This window comes from Lithobates pipiens, unplaced genomic scaffold (assembly GCF_037356315.1).
Source record: "Lithobates pipiens isolate NorthernLeopardFrog02 unplaced genomic scaffold, aLitPip1_a1.2 Scaffold_1, whole genome shotgun sequence".
In the NCBI taxonomy this organism is placed as follows: Eukaryota; Metazoa; Chordata; class Amphibia; order Anura; family Ranidae; genus Lithobates; species Lithobates pipiens.
Window position 1 is genome coordinate 117,632,123 of NW_027507685.1, and position 24,862 is coordinate 117,656,984.

General features: G+C 43.5%; 1 protein-coding gene across 1 annotated transcript in view; it reads right to left on the bottom strand.

Annotated features, from left to right (window-relative positions):
• Positions 1-8,067, bottom strand: part of ZMYND19 (zinc finger MYND-type containing 19) — a 46,501-nt gene extending 38,434 nt beyond the window's left edge. The window contains exon 1 of the mRNA XM_077474848.1: positions 8,045-8,067. The gene's annotated coding sequence lies outside the window, so the exon portion shown is untranslated. The remainder of the gene's footprint in view (positions 1-8,044) is intronic.
• Positions 8,068-24,862: the final 16,795 nt, after the last annotated feature.

Here is a 24,862-nt window from a genome sequence, read left to right on the forward strand (position 1 = left end):
TAAATAATTAACCCATAAAAAATGAAACAATTAAACACTCTAAACCTAACATAACACAAATCAATTTATATTTTTATTAATAATGTATTTGTTTTGTTTGGGTTTAGGTGTTTATTAATATTAATAATAATTTATTAAAACAAATTTAAGGTTAGAAGTTAATTATTATTTATTTATTATTACATATTATTAATTTTGTTTATTCTTCATTTATGATAATTTTTAGTTATTTGTGTATCTATTTTACATTTAGGGCCAGTTCACACCAGATGTAGTTCAATTTTTTTCTACACCGATACAGTTAGTTCCGGTCAGCTTCTGCACCAGAAACTGGAAAATGGAATAGATGGAAAACACTTTGCATGCATTTTTAGTGCAGAAAAAAAGCACACGGAACTGAACGGAACTGCGTCTGGTGTGAACTGGCCCTTATTTATTCATATATTATTATTATTTTTTTTTTATTTGAGCAGAAAATCGCATCATAATGTGCAACAAAATGCACGAATGCATACAAACATGTGCAAACCATGCATTTCTACGGGGATAAAATGTGCCATAAACTCGCAAATCTGCCCGATTTGAGCTACAAAAAAAGCTACAAAATTTTTTGAGCTTCAACCGACCTGGAGTGGAAATGTGAACCATCTATCTAGAGAACAATTGTTTTTTTTCTCCTCCAGCAGTTTAGAGTTTCAAGCTACAAAACACTGAGATGTGAATGGGGTCTTAGGGCTCATTTAGACTTGCAGCAGCCCTTGCCTCCCCTCTGAAGATATATCCACCATGGATCACTTTTAAGAGGGTGTTTGGTGGCTGGAAGGTGATATGTCACCTCCTTACTGACGGTTTTAACCGTGAAAAGCTCACACCACTGCTTCGCAACCACATACAGTTGCAAAAAAAAGTATGCAAACCCTTTTGGAATGATATGGATTTCTGCACAAATTGGTCATAAAATATTATCTGATCTTCAGCTAAGTCACAACAATAGACAATCACAGTCTCCTTAAACTAATAACACACAAATAATTAAATGTTACCATGTTTTTATTGAACACACCATGGAAACATTCACAGTGTCGGTGGAAAAAGTATGTGAACCCCTAGACTAATGAGATCTCCAAGAGCTAATTGGAGTGAGGTGTCAGCCAACTGGAGTCCAATCAATGAGATGAGATTGGAGGTGTTGGTTACAGCTGCCCTGCCCTATAAAAAAAAATACACACCAGTTCTAGGTTTGCTTTTCACAAGAAGCATTGCCTGATGTGAACGATGCCTCGCACAAAAGAGCTCTCAGAAGACCTACGATTAAGAATTGTTGAATTGCATAAAGCAGGAAAGGGTTATAAAAGTATCTCCAAAAACCTTGCTGTTCATCAGTCCACTGTAAGACAAATTGTCTATAAATGGAAAAAGTTCAGCACTGCTGCTACTCTCCCTAGGAGTGGGCATCCTGTAAAGATGACTGCAAGAGCACAGTGCAGACTGCTCAATGAGGTGAATAAGAATCTTAGAGTGTCAGCTAAAGACGTACAAAAGTTTCTGGCATATGCTAACATCCCTGTTAGCGAATCTACAATACGTAAAACACTAAATAAGAATGGATTTCATGGGAGGATACCACAGAGGAAGCCACTGCTGTCCAAACAAAACATGCACGTTTGCACAAGAGCACCTGGATGTTCCACAGCAGTACTGGCAAAATATTCTGTGGACAGATGAAACCAAAGTTGAGTTATTTAGAAGAAACACAACACTGTGTGGAGAAAAAGAGGCACAGCACACCAACATCAAAACCTCCTCTGAACTGTGAAATATGTTGGTAGGGGCATCATGGTTTGGGGATGCTTTGCTGCATCAGGGCCTGGACGGATTGCTATCATGGAAGGAAAAATGAATTCCCAAGTTTATCAAGACACTTTTCAGGAGAACTGAAGGCCATCTGTCCACCAGCTGAAGCTCAACAGAAGATGGGTGTTGCAACAGGACAACGACCCAAAGCATAGACTATAACCAACAACAGAATGGCTTAAACAGAAGAAAGAACGCCTTCTGGAGTGGCCCAGTCAGAGTCCTGACCTCAACTCGATTGAGATGCTGTGGCATGACCTCAGAAAAAGCGATTCACACTAGACATCCCAAGAATATTGCTGAACTGAAACAATTCTGTAAAGAGGAATGGTCAAGAATTACTCCTGACCATTGTGCACATCTGATCTGTAACTACAGGAAACGTTTGGTTGAAGTTATTGCTGCCAAAGGAGGTTCAACCAGTTATTAAATCCAAGGGTTTACATACTTTTTTCCACCTGCACTGTGAATGTTTACATGGTATGTTTAATAAAAACATGGTAACATTTAATTCTTTGTGTGTTATTTGTTTAAGCAGGCTGTGATTGTCTATTGTTGTGACTTAGATGAAGATCAGATCACATTTTATGACCAATTTGTGCAGAAATCCATATCATTCCAAAAGGGTTCACATACTTTTTTTTGCAACTGTACATTACATGCATTTGCAAGGCGATTTCGGCATGACCCCATTCACTTTAACATGAGATATAATTTTTGCCGAAGTATGTGTACAACCAAATCTGACTGCCATTGTAGCTTAAGGTGGGCAGTCAGGGGCAGTAAAACTACAGCTCCCTGGCCGCAAGTGTGAATTATGCCACGTACACACAAGTGGAATGTCCGACAGAAAAAGTCAGACAGAAGCTTTTCATCGTATATTCCGATCGTGTGTATGCCTCATCAGACAGAATTCTGATGGACCTAGAAATAGAACATGTTCTAAATATTTCCGACGGAACCAATTCCTATCTGGAAAACCGCTCGCCTGTATGCTATTCCAATGGACCAAAAACGATGCATGCTCTGAAGCAAGTACGAGACGGAAGCTATTGGTTACTGGCTATTGAACTTTCTTTTTCTAGTCCCGTCGTACGCACTGTATATCTTCACGGTCGGACTTTGGTGTGATCGTGTGTACGCAAGACAGTTTCAGCGGAACTCCATCTGAAAAGCCTTCAGAGTTTATTCCAACGGGAAAACCGGTCGTGTATACGCGGCATAAGACCCGAGTTTCTTTTTTGTTGCGGTTTTTAGTGCATTCTCTATATCTGGAATACAGATAAGTTGAATACAGATAAGTTTGTACGTCTTCTATCTCTCCACAAGGAGTTCTAAAACCGGCCATAGAGGGATCGAATCTCAGCCGGTTTAGCTGGAACCAGCCGACATTCGATCCATATATGGGCATCCACATCAAATCTGTAGCTGGAGGAGGATCAGATCTTTTTTTTTTTACATTGAACCCCCTGGTTGAATGTAAAAAGGATGATCAATGTATGGGCTGCCTTACAGGTATTTATTACCTATCAAGGTGATCATAATGCCTTTATCTGCTTTTTTTACCCTAGCAGGATGGATTGTACAATGCCTTGAAAAAGTATTCATACCCCTTGAAATATTCCACATTTAGCCATGTTACAACCAAAAACGTAAATTTATTTTATTCGGATTTTATGTGATAGACCAACACAAAGTGGCACATAATTGTGAAGTGGAAGAAATATGATAAATGGTTTTCATTTTTTTACAAATAGGTGTGACGTGCATTTGCATTCAGCCGCCTTTTACACAGTTTCTGTGGCTGGTTAAGGTGGTAATTAAACTTACTTGGTGCCTTATCTGCATTAAATTAGCCTCAGAACCTGTGTAATTCATATGTGTTCAGGTTTAAAGGGATGAGGTGGCAACACTACACGAGGCACTATTCAATCCATCATCCGAAAATGGAAAGAGTATGGCACAACTGAAAACCTACCAAGACATGGCCATCCTCCTAAACCGACAGGCCGGGCAACGAGAGCATTAATCAGAGAAGCAGCCAAGAGGCCCATGGTAACTTTGGAGGTGCTGCAGACATCCACAGCTCAGGTGGGAGAATCTGTTCACAGGACAACTATTATGCCCCATACACACGGTTGGATTTTCCGACGAAACATGTGCGATCGGATCATGTTGTCGGAAAATCCGACCGTGTGTGGGCTCCATCTGACTTTTTCCATCGGATTTTCCGATGCACAAAGTTTGAGAGCAGGATCTAAAATTTTCCGACAAAATCCAATTGCATAAATTCCGATCGTGTATAGACAATTCTGACGGACAAAGTGGTACGCATGCTCAGAATAAACTAAGAGACGAAACCTATTGGCTACTGGCCCGTTTATAGTCCCGACATACGTGTTTGACGTCACCTCGCTCAGAGCAATCAGATTTTCCGACAACTTTGTGCGATCGTGTGTATGCAACACAAGTTTCGGCCAAAATCCGTCGGAAAAAATTCTACGGATTTTGTGGTCGAAATGTCCGACCGTGTGTATGGGGCATAAACCGTATACTCCACAAATCTGGCCTTTATGGAAGAGTGGCAAGAAGAAAGCCATTGTTGAAAGAAAGCCATAAGAAGTACATATACATATATGTATGTATGTCCTGTTTGCCGTTTGCGAGAAGCCATATGGGGGACACAGCAAACATGTGGAAGAAGCTTCTCTGGTCAGATGGGACCAAAATTGAACTTTTTGGCCTAAAAGCTAAACACTATGTGTGTCGGAAAACTAACACTGCACATCACCCTGAACACACCATCCCCACTATGAAACATTGTGGTGGCAGCATCATGTTGTGGGGATGCTTTTCTTCAACAGGGACAGGGAAGCTGGTCATAGTTGATGGGAAGATGGATGGAGATAAATACAGGGCAATCTTAGAAGAAAACCTGAGTCTGCAAAAGACTTAAGACTGGGGCAGAGGTGCACCATCCAGCAGGGCAACGACCCTAAACATACAGCAAGAGCTACAATGGAATGGTTTCAATCAAAGCATATTCATGTGTTAGAATGGCCCAACCAAAGTCCAAACCTAAATCCCATTGATAATCTGTGGTAAGACTTGAAAATTGCTGTTCAGATGCTCTCCATCCAATCTGACAGTGCTTGAGCTATTTTGCAAAGAAAAATGGGAAAAATGTCACTCTCTAGATGTGCAAAGCTGGTAGAAACATCCCCTAAAAGACTTGCAGCTGTACTTGAAGAGAGAGGTGATTACAAAGTATTGACTCAGGGGGGCTGAATACAAATGCACGCCATGCTTTTCACAAATTTATTGGTAAAAAAATGATTTATCATTTTCCTTCTACTTCACAATTATGTACCACTTTGTGTTGGTCTATCACATAAAATCCCAATAAAATATATTTACTTTATGGTTGTAACATGACAAAATGTGGAAAACTTCAAGGGGTATGAATACTTTATCAAGGCACTTTATTTGTTCAGACATTATGCAGGGTCGGCATGTACTTCCTGGACTGAAACGGCTGTAAATCCTGGTACCTCTCCAGTGTTTACCTACTTTTGTCTCACCCAACCCACTGGCTGTAGCCTCTGACTTGTGACTTCCTACAAGCTTTACAGTGTAAGTAATCACTGGGAGAGATGGGACTGAAGAAATGCTTCCTTCTGCTGCAACAAACTGATGACATTATCTTAGCCTAGGAAAAGTCTCTGAACTGGATCTGAAAGTGGTTGTTAACCCACTATGCACAATGCACACCATCATCTATTTTTAATAATGTAAAGTGCTCTGGTGTCTGTGTTTTCTAAAAAAAAAATGCAGCTATATACCCATTTACAGAGTGCCAGTGGGTGTGCTCACGTGACCCGCTGCCTCCCTGGCCTGACATCTGCAGCGGGCGGGGCTGAGGATCCCCCGCTGCTGTCAGTCAGGAGGGGAGGAGGAGAGAGGCGGCGGGTCAGGTGAGCACCGATACGTAGGGTTGCCACCTTTTCTTCAAGTCAAACCCGAACACTATCGGCGCACAGCTATTTTTTTTTTATAGTATAAACTATACATATATTTTGCTATTAAATAACATTTCTAATCATATGACATTAATACCAAGAGTTCCCCTTTACATCGGAGTCAACAGAGTTCCCCTTTTACATCTGAAATTGCAGAGTTCCCTTTTACTGTAAGGGAGAACTCTGGGGACTCTAACATAAGGGATGCTCTGGGAACCCTGATTTAAGGGGGAACACTAAGAACTCTGATGTACGGGGAGGACTTTGATGTAAGAGGGAACACTGTGCCCTTTGGTGTAAAGGGGAACTCTGATGTAAAGGGTGCGTTGAGAACCCTGATTTACCTAAGTGTACTCTCTCAGAGGCAGGAGAGAGAAGGGAGGAGACTTCAGTCACAGACAGGGATGGATGGTGAGCTCACTCGCCCCTTGGCAGTCAGCACCTCTCATCCAGATGTATCTGAGGCTGCTGAACTTCTAATTAAGAGAGTAAGAGGAACAGATCAAGCCCTCTCTCCTCTCCTGTCTGTGTGTGTGTGTTTGGGGGGGAGTGCTGGCTTTAGGCAGTGTGAAAGAGGGTGTAACAGACACTCTCAGCTTAGATAACTGCAGCCAGTAACCCTGCTGGGAAGCCATGGTCCAGTCTGAATAATGTGTCTGGGTTTCAGGCAGTCTGAAACCTGGACGCATGTTTCCAAACCCGAACTGTCCGGGTGAATCCTGTACAGGTGGCAACCCTACCGATACGTGTTCTGTAAACAGGTATATTGCTGCATTTTTTAAATAGAACACAGACACTGGAGCACTTTACATTAATAAACAAAGAGGGTGGTGTAAAAAATCAACAGCAATTTCATTTTACAAGGAGGGGAGGAGGAAGGCTCGGACACGGAGCTGACAGACAAGGAGGGAGGGGGAGAGGAGGACAGGAGAGACAGCGGCTGACACATAAACTGTGCGCAGTGTTGGGGCTCAGCAGCCATGATATACCATGGTCGGTTTACAGGGGGAGGGTATAGCCAGGCAGGATCAGCCATGTTTTTTAGGTGATACAGGGGGCCAAATTACACAGCACAAGCAATTTGCTGTATAACATTCTTTAACCACTTAAGAACTGCCCACTGTATATATACTGCGGCAGGGCAGCTGTATTGCGTGAAACAGTGTACCTGTACATTGTTTCATGTAATAGATAGTGTGGGCGTGCCCCGCTGCATGAAGGTGGAGCCAATGCCTGCGTCCGGCGGACCCGATGTCTGCCAGCCACCTGCAATCGCTTCACAGAAATGCAGAACTGGGATCTGCCTATGTAAACAAGGCAGATCCCCGTTCTAACAGGGGAGAACATGGAGATTGTCTGTTCCTAGTTATCAGGAACAGCAATCTCTGTGTTCTTCCTGTCAGTACTTCCCCCACACAGTTAGAAACACACTGAGGGAACACATTTAACCCTTTGATCACCCTGTAGTTAACCTGCCAGTGTCATTTATACAGTGATCAATGCATTTTTTTTTAATGTGTATTGGTGTCACTGGTCCCCAAAAATTGTCACTTAGGGTCAGATTTGTCCGGCGCAGTCCCACTAAAAATCACATCACCGGTAAAAACAATAAAATTTATCCCGTAGCTTGTAGACGCTATAACTTTTGCGCAAACCAATCAATATACGCTTATTGGGATTTTTTTTACTAAAAATATGTAGAATACATATTGGCCTAAATTGATGAAGACATTTTTTTGGATATGTATTATAGCAGAAAGTTAAAAATATTGCTTGTTTTTTTTCAAAATTGTCGGTCTTTTTTATTTATATTGCAAAAAATAAAAACCGCAGAGGTGATCAAATTCCACCAAAACTAAATTCTATTTATGGAAATAAAAAAAGACATACATTTTATTTGGGTACAGCATCACACTCCTGCGCATTTGGCAGTTAAAGTAACGCAGTGCAGTATGGCAAAAAATGGCCTGGTCATTAAGGGGGTAAATCCTTCCGGGGCTGAAGTGGTTAAGGGAACAGAATCCTTTTTTTTAGGGTAGCAAACACACAAAGGACAGCTTTGTAATGATAAAAGGTAGAGCCTAGTCTATGATAATTTTGCTGTTTATTATTACATATGAATAACTTATTCATGCAGACTTGAGAGAGAAGCACTAAGAGATGAAACTGACCTCCTAAAAATGCTTGGTGCCTGGCTGTCATGCTGGTCCAGTGGCTTTAATATTTCCTGTGGCACAAAAGTTAGAAAAGTACGCATTAGAGTTCCGACTTGATTCCAGTCAATTACTCATATAGTATTGAATCCAGAGACAGTTAAGCAAATGAACAGGGTGTCTTAATGCAATACACTAAAAATATGCGTTCAATACACACGGGACGGTCTAAAGTCTATAGTGCATATAGGCTTAGTTAGTGACAGTATTAAATACAGAGGGTCAAAATGACAGGCAAGGAACTAGCATTTTCAGTGTAATGTACACACACGTCGGACTTTCCAACAGGATAATAATATGACATTTCTGCTTGAGAAAGTAAGTGTGATACAATTGTAGTCCCACTTCTCTCAGCCAGCAAGACTGCCCTGTCACCAGTGGCATAGCATGGGTTGTTAGCGCCCAGGGCAAGGCAAGTAAATTGCGCCCCCCCCCCAACCTGCAGAGTTTAGCACTCCCCGAGTCGCTTTCTTTCCTACAATGATACTGACCAACCTGATTCCTACACTGACCACTACACTAACCTACCCAATTCCTACACTGACCGACCTGATTCCTTTGCCGACCACCAAACTGACCAACCTGATTCCTATCCTGACCACTCAACTACAATGCCCACCCCACTACACTCCACTGCCCATTCCACTACACTGCCCACTAAAGTCCACTACACTAACTGCCCACCCCACTACACTGCCCATCCCACTACACTCTACTGCCCATTGCACTAAACTCCACTACCCTACACTGCCCACCCCACTACACTCCACTGCCCACCCCACCCCACTGACCACTAAACTCTACTACACTGCCCATCCCACTACACTGCCCACCCTACTACAGTCTGCAGTGCTGCTGACCGGTGGCTGCTCCCATGATCTGGATGGCTCCCTGCCTCCCTCACAGGCTCACTCATGACTTGCCTCCTTTTTCTTTTGTCCATCGGTATGTCACACTGCCGAGTCCCAGATGAAGTCCACTGCACACTTCCAGATCCGGCGTGGTCAGGAGGAAGGGTGGAGGCTGGAAAAATGGTGGTGGCTTACAGAAGCGTGGGCAGGACTCCTCCAAAAGCTGCTTTTGCGCATGCGCCACCCACGTTTAAGGTCTGGCCAAGCCCGCCGTAGCACATGACCACATTGGCCCAATCACAGGGCGCCAGCTGCAGCAACATGGTGGCCGGGACCCGGGACACAGAATATGGAATTTCACAGATTTGTGAAAAGTGACACAAACTGGTGTGGGGTTTCGCTTCCCCCCCAATGTTGCGCCCGGTGCCACGGTCCCCCTGTCCCCCCACGCTACACCTCTGCCTGTCACAGTTAACTGTATGTGAGGCAGCTACCTACATTTTCCCTGCTGCTTAAAGAATGCAGTCCTCGGCATTCACCTAGGAAAAAGTAATTAAATAGAGCAATAACATAACAAGCAGACAAACAGTCATAACGGTTCAAGTCTCAGAATACTTGACAGATTTCAGTTCCCTGGTAGTGCGCCTGGGTAGCGAGGCTCTGGAACTTGCAACTGTCCATCTCCCTCTGGGGACACAGGGTACTGTTCCTCCTCTGCATCAGAACCAACAGGTGACCCTTCATCCACCAGAGGCTCAGCTTCAACAGAAGTGGAAGAAGCCTGAATATCTGTAGCTCAGCTTTCAGCTGAGAATAACTCCTCTATGGGAGGCAGAATCGGTAGGTACCACTCTGCTGAATTAATGTTGAGGATCTCCAGGCAGCTGTCCCATCTGGCAGATGGAGGAAAGTCAGAAACAGGTTCAGCCGACAGTGAATCTGCAGTGAACACACATGGGCAAAGTAGTTTACGGTGCAGTCTCTCGCAAGGCTTATTTGGCTTCTCTGAAACAACATCATACACAGGCCATCAAGGAAAAGGTTGCTTCTCAACCCAATATGGGCAGGGCTCCCACTTTGGCTCCAGCTTGTTGCCTTTAATGTGTCTGGGGTTGCACACCAAGACCATGTCTCCTGGTTTTAGCGGCAGCAAGTTGACAGTACTTTCATCGGCCAGATCCCGATGCCTCCCCAGCACCATTTGTTTAGCTTGGGCTAGGCGATGCCAATGGTCTTGGACCCGCTCATCAGGAGGCCTTGATGTGATGGGCTCTATAGTTTGCAATAGTAAATCTGATTATAAGCCCAGACAACATCACAGACATACTGTAGCTATCTTTCTTACTTGCTCTAAGGTGCAAATCAACCCTAACAGCGTGGTATGAGATTTTTGAATGCCATTAAGGTGACACAGTTCAGAAAAAACCTGAGACTCAAAGTTTGGGCCTTGGTCAGACAAAATCCTCTTGGGGCACCCATAGGTTTGCACCACATATTTCCAGAACTGTTTAGCTGTGGTAATGGCAGTCTGATCCTTGGTTGGCATGACAATGGCAAACTTAGAAAAGTGATCCACAAACACCAAGGCATAGTGGAACCCAGAAATTTCAGCCACTGTTAGAAAGTCCATGGTCAGTAATTCAAAGGGCTCTCCTGTGCTCACCACAAAAGTGACCTCCAGTACTGTGAAAGACCTCTAAGGCCTCCGACTGAGGGATGATCAGTTGACGGATAATCTGTGGTTCTCTTGGTGTGCGTGTCTTTCGGTACAAGAGTCCATTATATCTTTCCTACTTATTCCACTGCTTAAAGTGGTGTTGCCACCAAAAAAATAAAACTACTTAAAATTCATAAAAGAAAAATAATTGGCAAAAAAAAAAATTTTTACTCACCTCTAAATACCGGTTGCTAGGGGGTCCCTCATAGTCTGCCTTCTTCATTGCTCGGGCTGGTGACATCACTTCCCCTCGTGCCGCACATTCACCTGGGACCTGTCATGTGTCCCAGGTGACTGTACGGCGTATCACGGCGCCCTGCGCCGCTCGCGCATGCGCAGTGGGTGCCCGACTGTGAAGCCACAGCCAGGTGCCCACAGTATGCATGACGGCGCCGCGAGCGGAGCGGGGAGCGAGGGGGGGGGCTTCGTTCCCCCGCATCGCTGGACCCTGGGGCAGGTAAGTGTCCGATTATTAAAAGCCAGCAGCTGCAGTATTTGTAGCTGCTGACTTTTAATTTTTTTTTTTAGGGGGTACCCCACTTTAAGAAGCTGACACAAGGTTGAAAAGAGCCTTCTTCCCTCCCTTTAGTCTGGTTTTCTGTTCCTGTCCCAATATTTCATGAACTGAGCAATGTTGGGGTCTTTTCACTGAAGTTTAATCCACTCTTGAGGAGTATGAATTTCTGTACCTCTTTGTGGGATTTGGTCACTATGCAGAGCTGAGGATGCTGGTTATTCTCGTAGGTTGACCCTGGAGGGGACTGTTTTGGATTCAGACAAATATCTGACCGAATTATCTGCACCTGTCCTAATTCAGATGTAAAACGTGCACATTTTAGAAGAAGTACGCTGACACACTGTTCAGTGAAAAAGCTTCCTTTATTGTTCTGGGCATACAGCCCCTTTATAGTAAGAGATGACTCATTGTTTGCAAAGCATCATCTCAGGTGTATTCTGTGCTGTCAAGCAGAGATTGGAGGACCCTTATCTAAGGGGTCTTCTGGCCAGTTTTATCCAGGTTTTCTGCTGATGGCTTGTGGACTCCTGGACTCTCTCCGATGGGAGGAGGGTCTCTAGGTGAGGCATTTTGAGTAAGGAGATTCAGCATTTATCTTGACATAATAGAAAATAGTCATTTAATCAAAGTATTAAACAATCCATAACAGGGACAACCTCATACTCTTCATGCTGTTGATCTCTATCCTTCTGAGGCTGGTCATGGGGAAACCTTGAGAGGGCATCAGCATTGCCATTGGAGCGCCTTGGCTTGTAGTGAATAGTATAGTTGAACTGGGCTAGCCAGGTCACCCAATGTTGCTCCAAGGCTCAAAGTTTGGCAGTTTCTAGGTAGGCAAGAGGGTTGTTGTCAGTATACAGTGGTGTGAAAAAGTGTTTGCCCCCTTCCTCATTTCCTGTTCCTTTGCATGTTTGTCACACTTAAGTGTTTCGGAACATCAAACCAATTTAAACAATAGGCAAGGACAACACAAGTAAACACAAAATGCAATTTGTAAATGAAGGTGTTTATTATTAAAGGTGAAAAAAAATCCAAACCATCATGGCCCTGTGTGAAAAAGTGATTGCCCCCTAAACCTAATAACTGGTTGGGCCACCCTTAGCAGCAACAACTGCAACCAAGCGTTTGCGATAACGTGCAATGAGGCTTTTACAGCGTCCTGGAGGAATTTTGGCCCACTCATCTTTGCAGAATTGTCCTAATTCAGTTACATTAGAGGGTTTTCGAGCATGAACGGCCTTTTTAAGGTCATACCACAACATCTCAATAGGATTCAGGTCAGGACTTTGGCTAGGCCACTCCAAAGTCTTAATTTTGTTTTTCTTCAGCCATTCGGTGGTGGACTTGCTGGTGTGTTTAGGATCATTGTCCTGCTGCAGAACCCAAGTTCGTTTCAGCTTGAGTACACGAACAGATGGTCGGACATTCTCCTTCAGGATCTCTTGGTAGACAGCAGAATTCATAGTTCCTTTTATCACGGCAAGTCTTCCAGGTCCTGAAGCAGCAAAACAGCCCCAGACCATCACACTACCACCACCATATTTTACTGTTGGTATAATGTTCTTTTTATGAAATGCAGTGTTCCTTCTACGCCAGATATACTTGGACACACACCTTCCAAAGAGTTCCACTTTTGTCTCATCGGTCCACAGAATGTTGTCCCAAAAGTCTTGGGGATCATCAAGATGTGTTGTGGAGAAATTGAGACGAGCTTTGATGTTCTTTTTGCTCAGCAGTGGTTTTCTCCTTGGAACTCTGCCATGCAGGCCATTTTTGCCCAGTCTTTTCCTGATGGTGGAGGCATGAACGCTGACCTTAACTGAGACAAGTGAGGCCTGCAGTTCCTTGGACGTTGTTGTGGGGTCTTTTGTGACCTCTTGGATGAGTCGTCGCTGCGCTCTTGGGGTAATTTTGGGCGGCCGGCCACTCCTGGGAAGGTTCACCACTGTTCCATGTCTTCGCCATTTGTGGATAATGGCTCTCACTGTGGTTCGCTGGATTCCCAAAGCTTTGGAAATGGCTTTATAACCCTTTCCAGACTGATAAATCTCAATTACTTTCTTTCTCAATTGTTCCTGAATTTCTCTGGGTCTCGGCATGATGTGTAGCTTTTAAGGATCTTCTGGTGGACCTTACTGTGTCAAGCAGCTCCTATTTAAGTGATGCCTTGATTGTGAACAGGTGTGGCAATAATCAGGCCTGGGTGTGGCTAGAGAAATTGAACTCAGGTGTGGACAACCACAGTTATAGTATGTTTTAACAAGGGGGGCAATCACTTTTTCACACAGGGCTATGATGGTTTGGATTTTTTTTCACCTTTAATAATAAACACCTTCATTTACAAATTGCATTTTGTGTTTACTTGTGTTGTCCTTGACTATTGTTTAAATTGGTTTGATGTTCCGAAACACTTAAGTGTGACAAACATGCAAAGGAACAGGAAATGAGGAAGGGGGCAAACACTTTTTCACACCACTGTAGATGTCAACTTGTCCACCTACCAAATACTCAGCACAGTATACGATTTTTCCTTATTTATGTGTGATTAATGTGATCTATATTAATTTATTTACATATCAAACATTTATTTATTTACTCATTATTGATATTTGCTAAGGTAGTAAATAAGGGTTGTGGCGTAGCTTTTGAAATCTTTTTCCAGTCTATTTGAGTGTGTGTATCCCATTTAGAGCTGCGGTCTTTATTTAGTTTTAGATTATTTGTGTTTGTTTTTACCTGAGCACAGTTTATTTCTAATTCCAAATACTCAGCAAACTTTTCAGTCATAGCACAGACTACCGCTAACAGCTCCAGTCTAAGCCCTTGTAAACATTCCGACGGAAAATGTCAGATCAGACGATGTTGTCAGATAATCCGACCGTGTGTGGGCTTCATCTGACTTTTTCCGTCGTAATGTCCGACCAACAAAGTTTGAGAGCTGGATATAAAAATTTTCCGACAACATGATCCGATCTGACTTTTTCTGATGGTTTGTAGAGAATTCCGATCGGACAAAGTGCCACGCATGCTCAGATCAAATTCCTAGACCAAAGCTATTGGCTACTAGCCTGAACGTAGTCCCGTCTTAACGAAATAACGTCATCACGTTCCGAACAATCGGATTGTCCGACAACTTTGTCCGACCGTGTGTATGCAACACCAGTTTCAAGCAAAATCCGATTTTGTTGTCGGAATGTCCGACCGTGTGTACAAGGGCTAAGAGAGCTGTAGTTGGCTGGATTATGTTCTGTAGGTTGCAAGCTGTGACTAGCATATGTTATCACTCGTTCAGTCCCATCTTGCTCCCGAACAAGCACAGCCCCCAAGCCTTGGAGACTGCCATTGGTGTGTACACCCGGAAAGGGTTTACGGTAGTCAGTGTAAGCCAATATGGGCACAGAAGTCAACTTTGCCTTGAGGATTTCAAACACTTCACTCTGTGCTGCCCCCAAACTCATTAATACTTGAGGAAGATTTTCCCATTTTATGGGCTGGTTGACCACTCAGCAACTGGGTGAGTGGGGCCATAACACTAGCAAAGTTTGAAATGAATCTGCGGTAATAACCCATAACACCCAAGAAAGAGCAAAGTGGTCCAAGCCTGCACAGCCTGAATTTTATCTGGATCTGGGGACCACCCCCTTTGCCTCGACCACATGCCCCAAATAGTGAATTTTGTTCTTCATAAGATGAAATTTTTCTGGTTTGCGTTTTAGCTGTCCAATGCTCCAAGTTAGCTGTCCAATCTCTCCACCCAATCTGTCAGGAAGATATATGTGCCAATAAACTTAGGGATCAGTGCCAGAGCTGCTCAGTAAGGTGCCATGGTTAATCCTCTAGCCACTCCCACCGCCATTGATGATGGTTCTGACATCCTGTCGAATACGCCAAAAAGCGGGGGAATTAGCGTGGCTGTATTATAGAGGGAAACACACTGTGTGGTATTGTATTTTTTTTTTACAGTTTGTAAATGAAGTAACTTTAATTGCCAGATAAGCAGCAGTAGAAAATTATATTTACAAAACAAGTGTTGTAACAGTTCTCTTGTTAGCATATAAGGCACAGATTTACAGTCCATTCACCAAAGATACAGAATGCAGCTCAGTAAACTGGCACTGTAGTTATTCTTCTTCCATATTATTCCATAAGCAGGTTCCACAGATGTAGCAGAGATGATTTAATAGGAAAATACACTGTCTTAGATGATCTTCTATCACAAGCACAGAAGCAGTGCTGATAAGCAGGACTCCTGGGGATCCATGTTCTGTCCCCACAGGCTGGAACACTCTCCCTGAATAAGGCCTAGCTTTCCCTCACAGGCTATATACCTTTACCTCACTCATTCCACACACCTCTCTCAAAATGGTGGCTGGGCCCCCTTTTATTTGGAAGCTAATGGAAAATGGTGGACAAAATCTTTGAGAGAACTTAGTACCAATCATAACATATAACATTTATTCAGGGAAGCCTATCCCACACCCACCTAACTGTCCCGAGCCACCCCCATCAAATCATTCTCTGCAGCTATTACCTTTTGTACCACCACCCCCTCCCTTTAGAATGTAAGCTCTACGAGCAGGGCCCTCCTGTACCTTTTGTATTGTACTGTAATTGTGTTGTCCCCCTATACATTGTAAAGCGCTGCATAAACTGTTGGCGCTATATAAATCGGGAATAATAATAATAATAACATGAGGCTTCTCCAAAATGGCTGCTGGAGTCAAGTTCAGAGAATGTTACAGCCTCAACGGGATTTCACAAAACAGCAGGAAAACAAATATATTCTGTATATAATATGACATTTCTGCATTAGAAAGTAATTATTATACAACTGTAGTCCCACGTCTCCTCTCAGTCAGCAAGACTGTCCTGTCACAGATCACAATTAACTGTATGTGAGGAGGCTACCTACACACTCACAGTCTGCAAGAGACCTTCTTTGCACCTGTGATCTGCTGATCATGGATTCAATATGCTTTACAGGCTCCCAATAAAAAAAACGGTAGGTGAACTTATTTTTTTAAATCACAGTATATTTTGATTTTGGAAGTTTACACTTTGTATTGCTAGCCTCTGGTGTGGGAAAATGTCAAGACCTCAACAGACAACCCAGATTTGGCCATCTATAGGACTGATTTGGTGAGCGTTACTCTGCTGCATGTGGGTGCTCGTTAATATCCTTCTGCAGCCCTGTTCCCAAGAGAACACGTCAGTCTGGTGCAACTGCTGACCAAGCACATGTATTCTCCGAGCCCCACTGAGACTGGAGCCAGATCTGTGTCCCCTATCCACAAAAACTGCTGACTGCATGAAAAAGTGTATGGACAGACTTCTTTAAAGCAGAGCTAGCAACACAATGGGGTTTATTTACTAATGGCAAATCCACTTTGCACTGCAAGTGCAGTCATTGTAGGTCTGAGGGGAAGATCGAAATGAGGGGAAGCTCTGCTGACTTCTATCATCCAATCATGTGCAAGCTAAAATGCTGTTTTTTATTTTCCTTGCATGTCCCCCTCAGATCTACAGCGACTGCTCTTCCAAGTGTACTGTGGATTTGCATTTAGTAAATAAACCCCTAAATCTCTTCCTTTAAAGAAGTACTCCTGCTGAATTTACATTAGTAATATGCAATGCTGAAATCCCTTTAGTTGCATCAATTATTTATCTAATAGCAGCATATTCTGCAGAGCTTAGGACCCCTTTCACACCGAAGGCAGTTTTCAGGCGTTTTAGCGCTAGAAATAGCGCCTGAAAACTACCTCCCAAGTGTGAAAGACCGAGTGCTTTCACACTGGGGCGGTGCGCTTGCGGACGGGAAAAAAAAAGTCCTGCAAGCGGCATCTTTGGGGCAGTTCAGGAGCGCTGTATATAGTGCTCCCAAAGCGCCCCTGGAATTCTTATCCCTGCTGAGCAGGCAGATGACAGGTCTGTGTCCACTCCACTATGCAGAGCAGACACAGACTACTCTCGTCTATGGGGCAATTGTATAGAAATGGATTGCCTGATCGGATGGTGGCGGGTGTCAGCGTACATGTGTAGAAGAGACTGGAGGGTCCAATCAGGTCCACTTGAAAAACTGACAGGCGGACCTGATCAGATCGCCCGTGTGAAAGGGGCCATACTGGTCACACTTCCCATGCCTCAGATATTCACTTTCTGGAAGAGCTACACCAGCTGGTGTACGTCAGCCTCCGACAGTTCTGGGAGTGTTGGATACTTGTTCCCCCAACTGCACACTATGGTTCCACACACCGAATGCTATGTTTTTGCTTTTTTTGGTAGTTTTGGATTCTTAAGTTGTCAACGTTTTTCAAGAGAGCTATAATTCAAGTTATAGTCGTCAGGATAGTAAAGATTTTTCATGTCTTTAAAAATATATAGACCGTTAACAACAATTGCCATTAATGAGACCAGCATCCTGACTTCATGCCAGTCGCATTGGTGGCAATTTCTGTTGGCGGAGCAGGGAGATCAGTAAGCATGTCTGTTTTCTACTGACCTCCTTCACATTTGAATGAGCGCAGAAAAGCAGAGTACTCAGCATTTCTGGGTTTATTTATTTTTATATGACTGCCACGTGTGCTACTTTCTTCACTTTATGAATGAACACAAAAGATCTCTCTACTGAGCACTTCTGTGTTCATTGGTAAATGCAGGGGATAAGGAGATTAAGGACACCATGGGGCTGATTTACTAAAGCCGTGCACCATCAGTAGAGGTGCGCGGGGAGGCGCAACGCACATTTCCATGTTTACGACATGGTGCGTCCGTAACAGAGCTTGAATCCCCATTTACTATAGCGATCTTGGCGCACGGGAGAATGCAATCTGTGTGCCACTATGGACATGGTGCACAGCATCTCCAATTCAATATTAACAGAAGATGGAGGTGCCAATATTATGGGTTGATGTGAGGAAGTTTAGTAACAACTGCCCAAGTAACAAATATGGCCAAAATAGAATGAGAAAGCTACAAGTAGGTTTAGAACTGCGTGAGATAAATGTAAGCAGTGGCTCTTGCGTTCGTTCACGAGTTTGTTCATCGCGTGACCAAAATCTTAGTAAATGTTAAGCAACGTATATGCAATTGCACCTCTCATCTTGACTTTTTTTTTTTGTTATGCTGGTTCACCTTTATGTTTTTTTTCTTTTTTAATGATATTTGCATACAAGTCATATGAGCATGTTACGTTGCTGACAGGTGACATGTACCTTGTTAAAATTATGTAAAAAAGACTCTAGCTCCTCTAGTTCCTTTTTTTAAAGCCTAAAAGGGCATTTAAAATCTTCCCCCTCTAATGTATATGATTTCCTTAGGCTAGCTTTTGCTTTTAAAGGGGAACTCCACACTCCAATGCTCTTGTCTCCTCTCTCTAATCTCTTGGATTTCCATGGGCTAACATGCTTTTAAAGGGTAACTCCACTCCATTCTCAAAAGGCTGTGCGCTGCCTTCACCAATCCAAACCACATCCTTTTTCAGAGCATACAACAGGGCCAGCTAGGAAAGGGGTGAGAAGAGTGATTGTCCAACCCCCTCCTGAACCCTACAAGGCTACATGCACTCAACATAGCTGGCTGCCTTTGGGGCATGTTGGGCTCAGCCCAATACCAACCACAAAGCACCTTGTACCCACTAGTTTAAAGGGGCTTTCCACATTCCGTAAAGCCCCTTGTCTGCAGCCCCCCCCCAACCTAAAAGCCCCTTGTCCCCCTGAATATGGGAAAAGGGTGGTCAACTTTTGGGGTGCCCGAGCCCCTCTTGCCCCCCAAGCATCCACCCCCTTTCATGAGCTGGCTTGCTGTGTGTTTGGCTAGGGATTTGTTAGTGAATGGGAGGGGCACAATATTTTTTCCGTTTGGGGTGGTATTTTTCACGTTGGGGGGGGGGGGGGGGGTTCTCATTTTAAACCTTAACAGACCCAAATGGCCTTGTTTGTATTGGGGGGGGGGGGGTTAAAATCTTGCAGCTGCAATGTAGATTTGTACGTTTTCTCTAAAGCTCTACATCTTTGAAGCAGCATTTTGGATACATGCTACAGATGCACCACTTTACAGGTGGAGTAAGCCACCCCCCCCCCCCCCCCCCCAAGTTACTAGCTTTAAAGCAATTTTGTATTTTTAAAGGCACTTCTCTTTGTTTCGTTTTTGGGTTTGTCCAAATTGGTGACATTGATATATGTCCCTCAGGGTGGGACCTGGGCCCCATATCCATTTTAAGGCCAATAACTAGAATATAAGCCAGCCAAGTGGGGACTAGCAAAATGAATAGGTCAGTTCCCATAGACTGCAATGGTATTTGTTGTATAACATTTTCCCATGTTAGGCTGTTTGTTTTGTTTTCCCAGACCGGCGGGTGTTTGTACCATGTGTAATTTTGTAGCATGCTGGTTGATGTGCTTAATTTTGGACAGGGTGTGGCTTATTTTGTGCTAGCTGCATTTGGGCTGGTCTGGGCATACACAGAAACGTTGTTTTCCTGACGCCTTCATGGCAGCGCACACTGGGTTGTGACTCTGCCCCCACAACCTGACAGGATTAGATTAACTATAAATTTGAAGGGGAGACCCCCCTGCTGCATTCTCTTTTTTTTTATCCTCACCTGACAGGTTGGACGGACAGTTTTCCTGTTACAGATGAATAAGCCTCTACCGCATTCGCCCCAGCAGGTTCAAGCCTCTCCTGTTTGGAAGTCCCTCCTGTACAGTCTCTATTGGAGCTTCTATGGAGGGAACCCCCATTCTGGTGGTCTCAGGGGGCTATTGGCATTACCAAAGCTTTAAAGAAGCTTTTGTTACCTTTGCAGTGGACTCCCCTTCATCTTTTGCCTATTAATTCCTCTCTACCTTTGGGATTGCTGTCTCTTGTAGTCCCGTCATGGCTGCCGTTTGTTTCTCCTTCAGTGGTGTTTTCTCTATGCTGTAATTCCAGCCTAGATGGCGGCGTTCGGCCGCTCTGAGCATGTGCATGTTCCCTTATCCAAAATGGCGCCGGAACACTCAGGATGCTTCTGCGCAGAGCGTCAATTAGCCGCCGCAATGGCGCTATTTTCAAATACAGAGTTGTATTTCTCTGTGATTGTGCAAGACTTAAGGAAGGTTGCTGCCTCTGCATGTAGATCACTCTGCAGTCTCACAGTAAGTCCCTATGGGACTCCTATATTATATTGTTTCTTGCAGATAAACTTTGTTATGAATAATAAAAAATTAAATAATAAATAAAATATATGTACACATTATTTCTCACTGTCCTTCCCCCCTTTTTTTTTTCTTCTATGGAGTCCACTGCCCACGCAGACCACCATCAGCAAGTTAGGTAAGAGGTTTTACCGGGCAAGGTAAGTATTGAAGGGGAGGAAAAAAAAAAAAAAAAGGAGCGCCAGACATTAAATGCTGCATTTTTTTGGCAGCCGGTCTAGATCAAGAGCCGAAAGTTCCAGGCATGGGAGAAGATCTAGCCATACATTAAGCAGGAGGTCCCGCAGGAGCCGCTCAAGATCTCCTTCACGGCACCGAAGGCACAGCCACTCATGACATAGCTACTCACGCCACAGTCGATCAAGTCGCAGGAGATCTCCTTCCTCAAGCTGTCGAAGCCGCCACACTCGACCTGCAGCAAACGCTTGCTGGGTATGCGGCGCTCTGGCACTGCCAGATAAACTTGCCTGTCGCTCTTGCTTCAATTAAGCTACTAAAGAGAAAGAGGCAGACAAGAATTGCTACAGACCTCATAAGAGAATCAGTGCGGGAGTCCATAATGGAAACACCAGCATTGGATAGAGCTGCTCCCAGTACGTCTTCAGCAGACCCCCATCTCACTTAAGCATCAGAATCTTCCTCTGAAGATGAGGGTCAGGTGATGTCAGTGGGCTTTGATTTTTTTTTTTTTTTTTTCCCTGGTGGAACCCTTTGCAAAGGCCATTAAAGAAGAAATCGGCTGGCACGATGATGCAGCGGAACCTCAGAAAATACGGAAATATTTTCCAAACCTAAAAAGAGATCCGGTATCTTCCCATTTATAGAGGAGTTGGAGGATCTCATTAAAGACGAGTGGGAGAGGTCTGACAAAAGATCTAGTCTTACAAACAGATTAGCCAAGATATACCCTTTAAAAGAGTCAAAAGTGAAGCCTTTGATTAATGCTCCCATCGTCGATTCCTCCTTAATGCGTCTCGCCCGCCACACTACCAATCGAGGATGCGGTTTCCTTTTGGGGTGTACTTGACCGAAAGATGGATCTAGAATTGAAGAAGGCATATTCCATGGCTGGGGGAACCTGTAGACCAGCAATTACCACAGCAGCAGTGGCCAGAGCCATCTCAGGATGGGCATCTAAAATAGAAAAAGACCTACAGGATGGCATTGAAATGGGAAAGATTTCCTCTCTGCAAGAAGTCAAGCTAGCAGGGGACTTTGTAGCAGAGGCATCAGTAGATATTATAAGATCTTCAGCCAATGCTATGCTGGTCTCTGTAACAGGGAGATGGGTGACCAGGTATGCCAGTGCCCATTAAAAGTGCCTGCCAGATGTCTCTTTATCAGTGATGCCCATCAGTGTCACCTATCAATGCCCACTCATAAGCACCTATCAGCGAAGGAGAAAACTTATTTGCACAATTTTATAAACAGAAACAAAAAAAAAGTTTATTTGTTGCGCCAAAAAAAACTAAAACCCCAGCAGTGATCAAATACCACCAAAAGAAAGCTCTATTTATGGGAACAAAATGATAAAACATTTGTTTGGGTACAGTGTAGCATGACCATGCACTTGTCAAAAGCGTGACAGCGCTGAAAGTGAAAATAAGTTGGCCTGGGAAGGAAGGGGGTGTAAATGCCTGGTATTGAGGTGGTTAAACTTCCCTCATTTACACACCAAAGTTCATTTTTGATCTAAAAAGGACAAACGTTACAGTTTAGTTAGCTCCACACTGAATAATGCTGTGATACTTGGCAGACTGCCTGTTTTGTTGACAGCTGTCAGCAGAGAATTTTCTGCAGAAAAAGCTGTCAAGATCACAATGGGGAAAATAAAATTGTCATAACGATTAAATCGTGCAGCTCTAGTCGGTAGGCATCCTGGAAAGCCACTAACACCAGGAAATCCCTCCAATGAGGCAAAGAAAACACAGATCAGGCAGATTCTATCCAGAAGTTCTGTACCTTCAGGTACTTGAGACCCTCTGACAATAGTGGAAATACCAGATAGTCAGGAATTCAGAGCCAATTTTACCATTTTGGAATCCATTAAATGGCAAACTTTACAAGGGTTTCTCCCTGCTCGATAGAGTGATTTGAGACATGCATGATCATGCCATGACCGTCGGCTCTCACATAGGAGTTACAACACAATTCCAGCCAGTCACAGAACCATGGCCCTGGAAGGTAGAGGGGTGAAGATGGATGCTTCCATCAGCAGGGACATAACAGGCGTTGTTCCATTATGCTTTTACTTTGCAGGGGAATTAAAACCCATCTCTTTAAAATAGACTTGATGTAGAGTAAGGAAGGGTCCCATAGCCAAAAATAAGTGAGGGAATCCCAGGGTGTCACCAGAACTAGTGTCTATATTGGAAGACAGCTATTGTACTTTGTGCCATATTTTCATTTGAGTAGCACCTCAAAATTTAGCTTAACTGCCCTCAACTACCAAGCAACAAAGCTAGTCCCCCAAGTGCTTTACACAAAGTGATTGAAGCCATATTACTGCAATTGTGACAGAAAAGTACTGCCTGTGACTTTACAGAATTAACACATCACCAGGCCATTTTTTGCAATATGGCAGTGTGTTAATTTTGACAATTGTGAGGGCATGCAATGTTGTACCTAAATAAAGTGGTTGAGCCCCCCAAGTTTTGGTGGCATTTGTTCACAATTTTTGTGCAAAGCTGTTTAGGCCAATATGTATTATGGTCATTTTTTTTAAAAAAAAATAAGAGCCCCAATAAGCATATACTGATTGTAGAAATAACTTTTTGTGCAAACCAAACTATGGGATATTTTACTGGCAATAGCAGCAAATACTGGGACTGTAATATTGCTGTAGACAATGACTTTTTGGGGACTAGTGCTACAAATATGCACTGTCACTGGCTGGGAACATCAGGGGGCAAGCAGAGTTAACTGTCTCTAGCCAGCATTTGTGTACTGTGGGAGGCATAGATCCATGTTCCTCCTTTGTAGAAAGTCAGGATCCATGCCTTCCCTACTGACAAAATTGCAAACTGCCTTGCCAGAACAGGGGTCCAGCACAGCAGTGCTACCTTTCCACAGTACAAGTATGTTATACTGGCGGCAAGTGGTTAAAGACACTGATCATTTAGGCAGATTCGTTTTTTTAGTGTAAGGAAAACAAATTCAAGACTCCATTGCTGTAGAGCAGGCATCCCAACTGCTGCAATAGTGGTTACATTACCCATGTCATTCACATTGTAATGGTGAACACAAGTCTGCGACTGACATTTCAAATGTCATGGCTGATCAGTATCCAGATTTCCATGTATTAATCCACCTAGCTTGTCCCTACAAAAAAAAAAAAAAAAAAAAAAAAGACAGGCAAACCTTTTGGGTCAAAACACATGCCTCACACTTCCTGTCACTACAAATGTGATTTACTAATGTGGTGAAAGACCAAGCTAAAAAATAAAATATCCCCTTCTCTTTGGATGAGGCCAATTAAGTTAAGATTTCTCAAACTAGATCTTCAATAAATACCAATACTGCATCATTGAGAAGTGTGCCATCTTTTTAGCATGTGGCTACGTCCCTACATTGTTGACAACCGATTTTTAAATGACCTGACCTTTACTGTGTGCAACTAAACTATTTACTACAACTTATGCAGTCAAAAATTTGTTGCGTGAAGACTATGCTGATCTCCAAGTGCTCAGCCTATGCGACCCATTAGCTCTCATCTTAAAAACACTAGGCCAAGACCCAGGGATTGTAGGAAGTGTCAGTTTAGACTACAGGTCATGCACAAACCTGTCAAGTGGCATGACATGCCTCAGGTTAAAAAAAAAAAAAAAAAAAGTTAAATAGAAAGTGAAGATTTACACAATAGACTGTAGAGTTCAAAATGAGACAATGAAACTACATGATCAATGCAAATCTTATGCTGGCAGGAAGGTTTATATAGTGCCTTAACTGCTTCCCAACTCCCTCACACAGATCTACTATGGCAGAAGGGCATGTACAGGCAGATTAATTTACCTGTATGTTGCCTGTTAAGAGGCAGCTTGTGGGCGCCACTGGGAGCTCTGCGACCATGGGTTCTGCAAACGCAATGTCTGCGGGCATATCCGTGATCTTCTCAGTGAGGAATAACGGGGAGATGCTAATGTAAACAAGCATCTCTCCGTTCTGCTTAGTGACTGTCACTAAGCAGTGCTCCCAATTACAGGGAGAGCTGATCAGCGACATGTCACACTCCTCCCCTCCAGTTAGAATCAAGCCCTAGGACACATTTAACCCCTGCAGCTCCATCTAGTAGTTAACTACTTCACTGCCAGTGACATTTTACAGTAAAAAAGTTTTTTTAGCATTGATTGCTGCATTATGCCAATGGTCCCAAAATTATCCATTGTGTCTGCCATAATCATGATAAATCTACCTACCTCTCATCGCCGCCATTAGTTAAAAGTAAAGTTTTTGGGGATACAGCAAAAAAAAGTAAAAGCGCCAATTTTGGAAAAAATA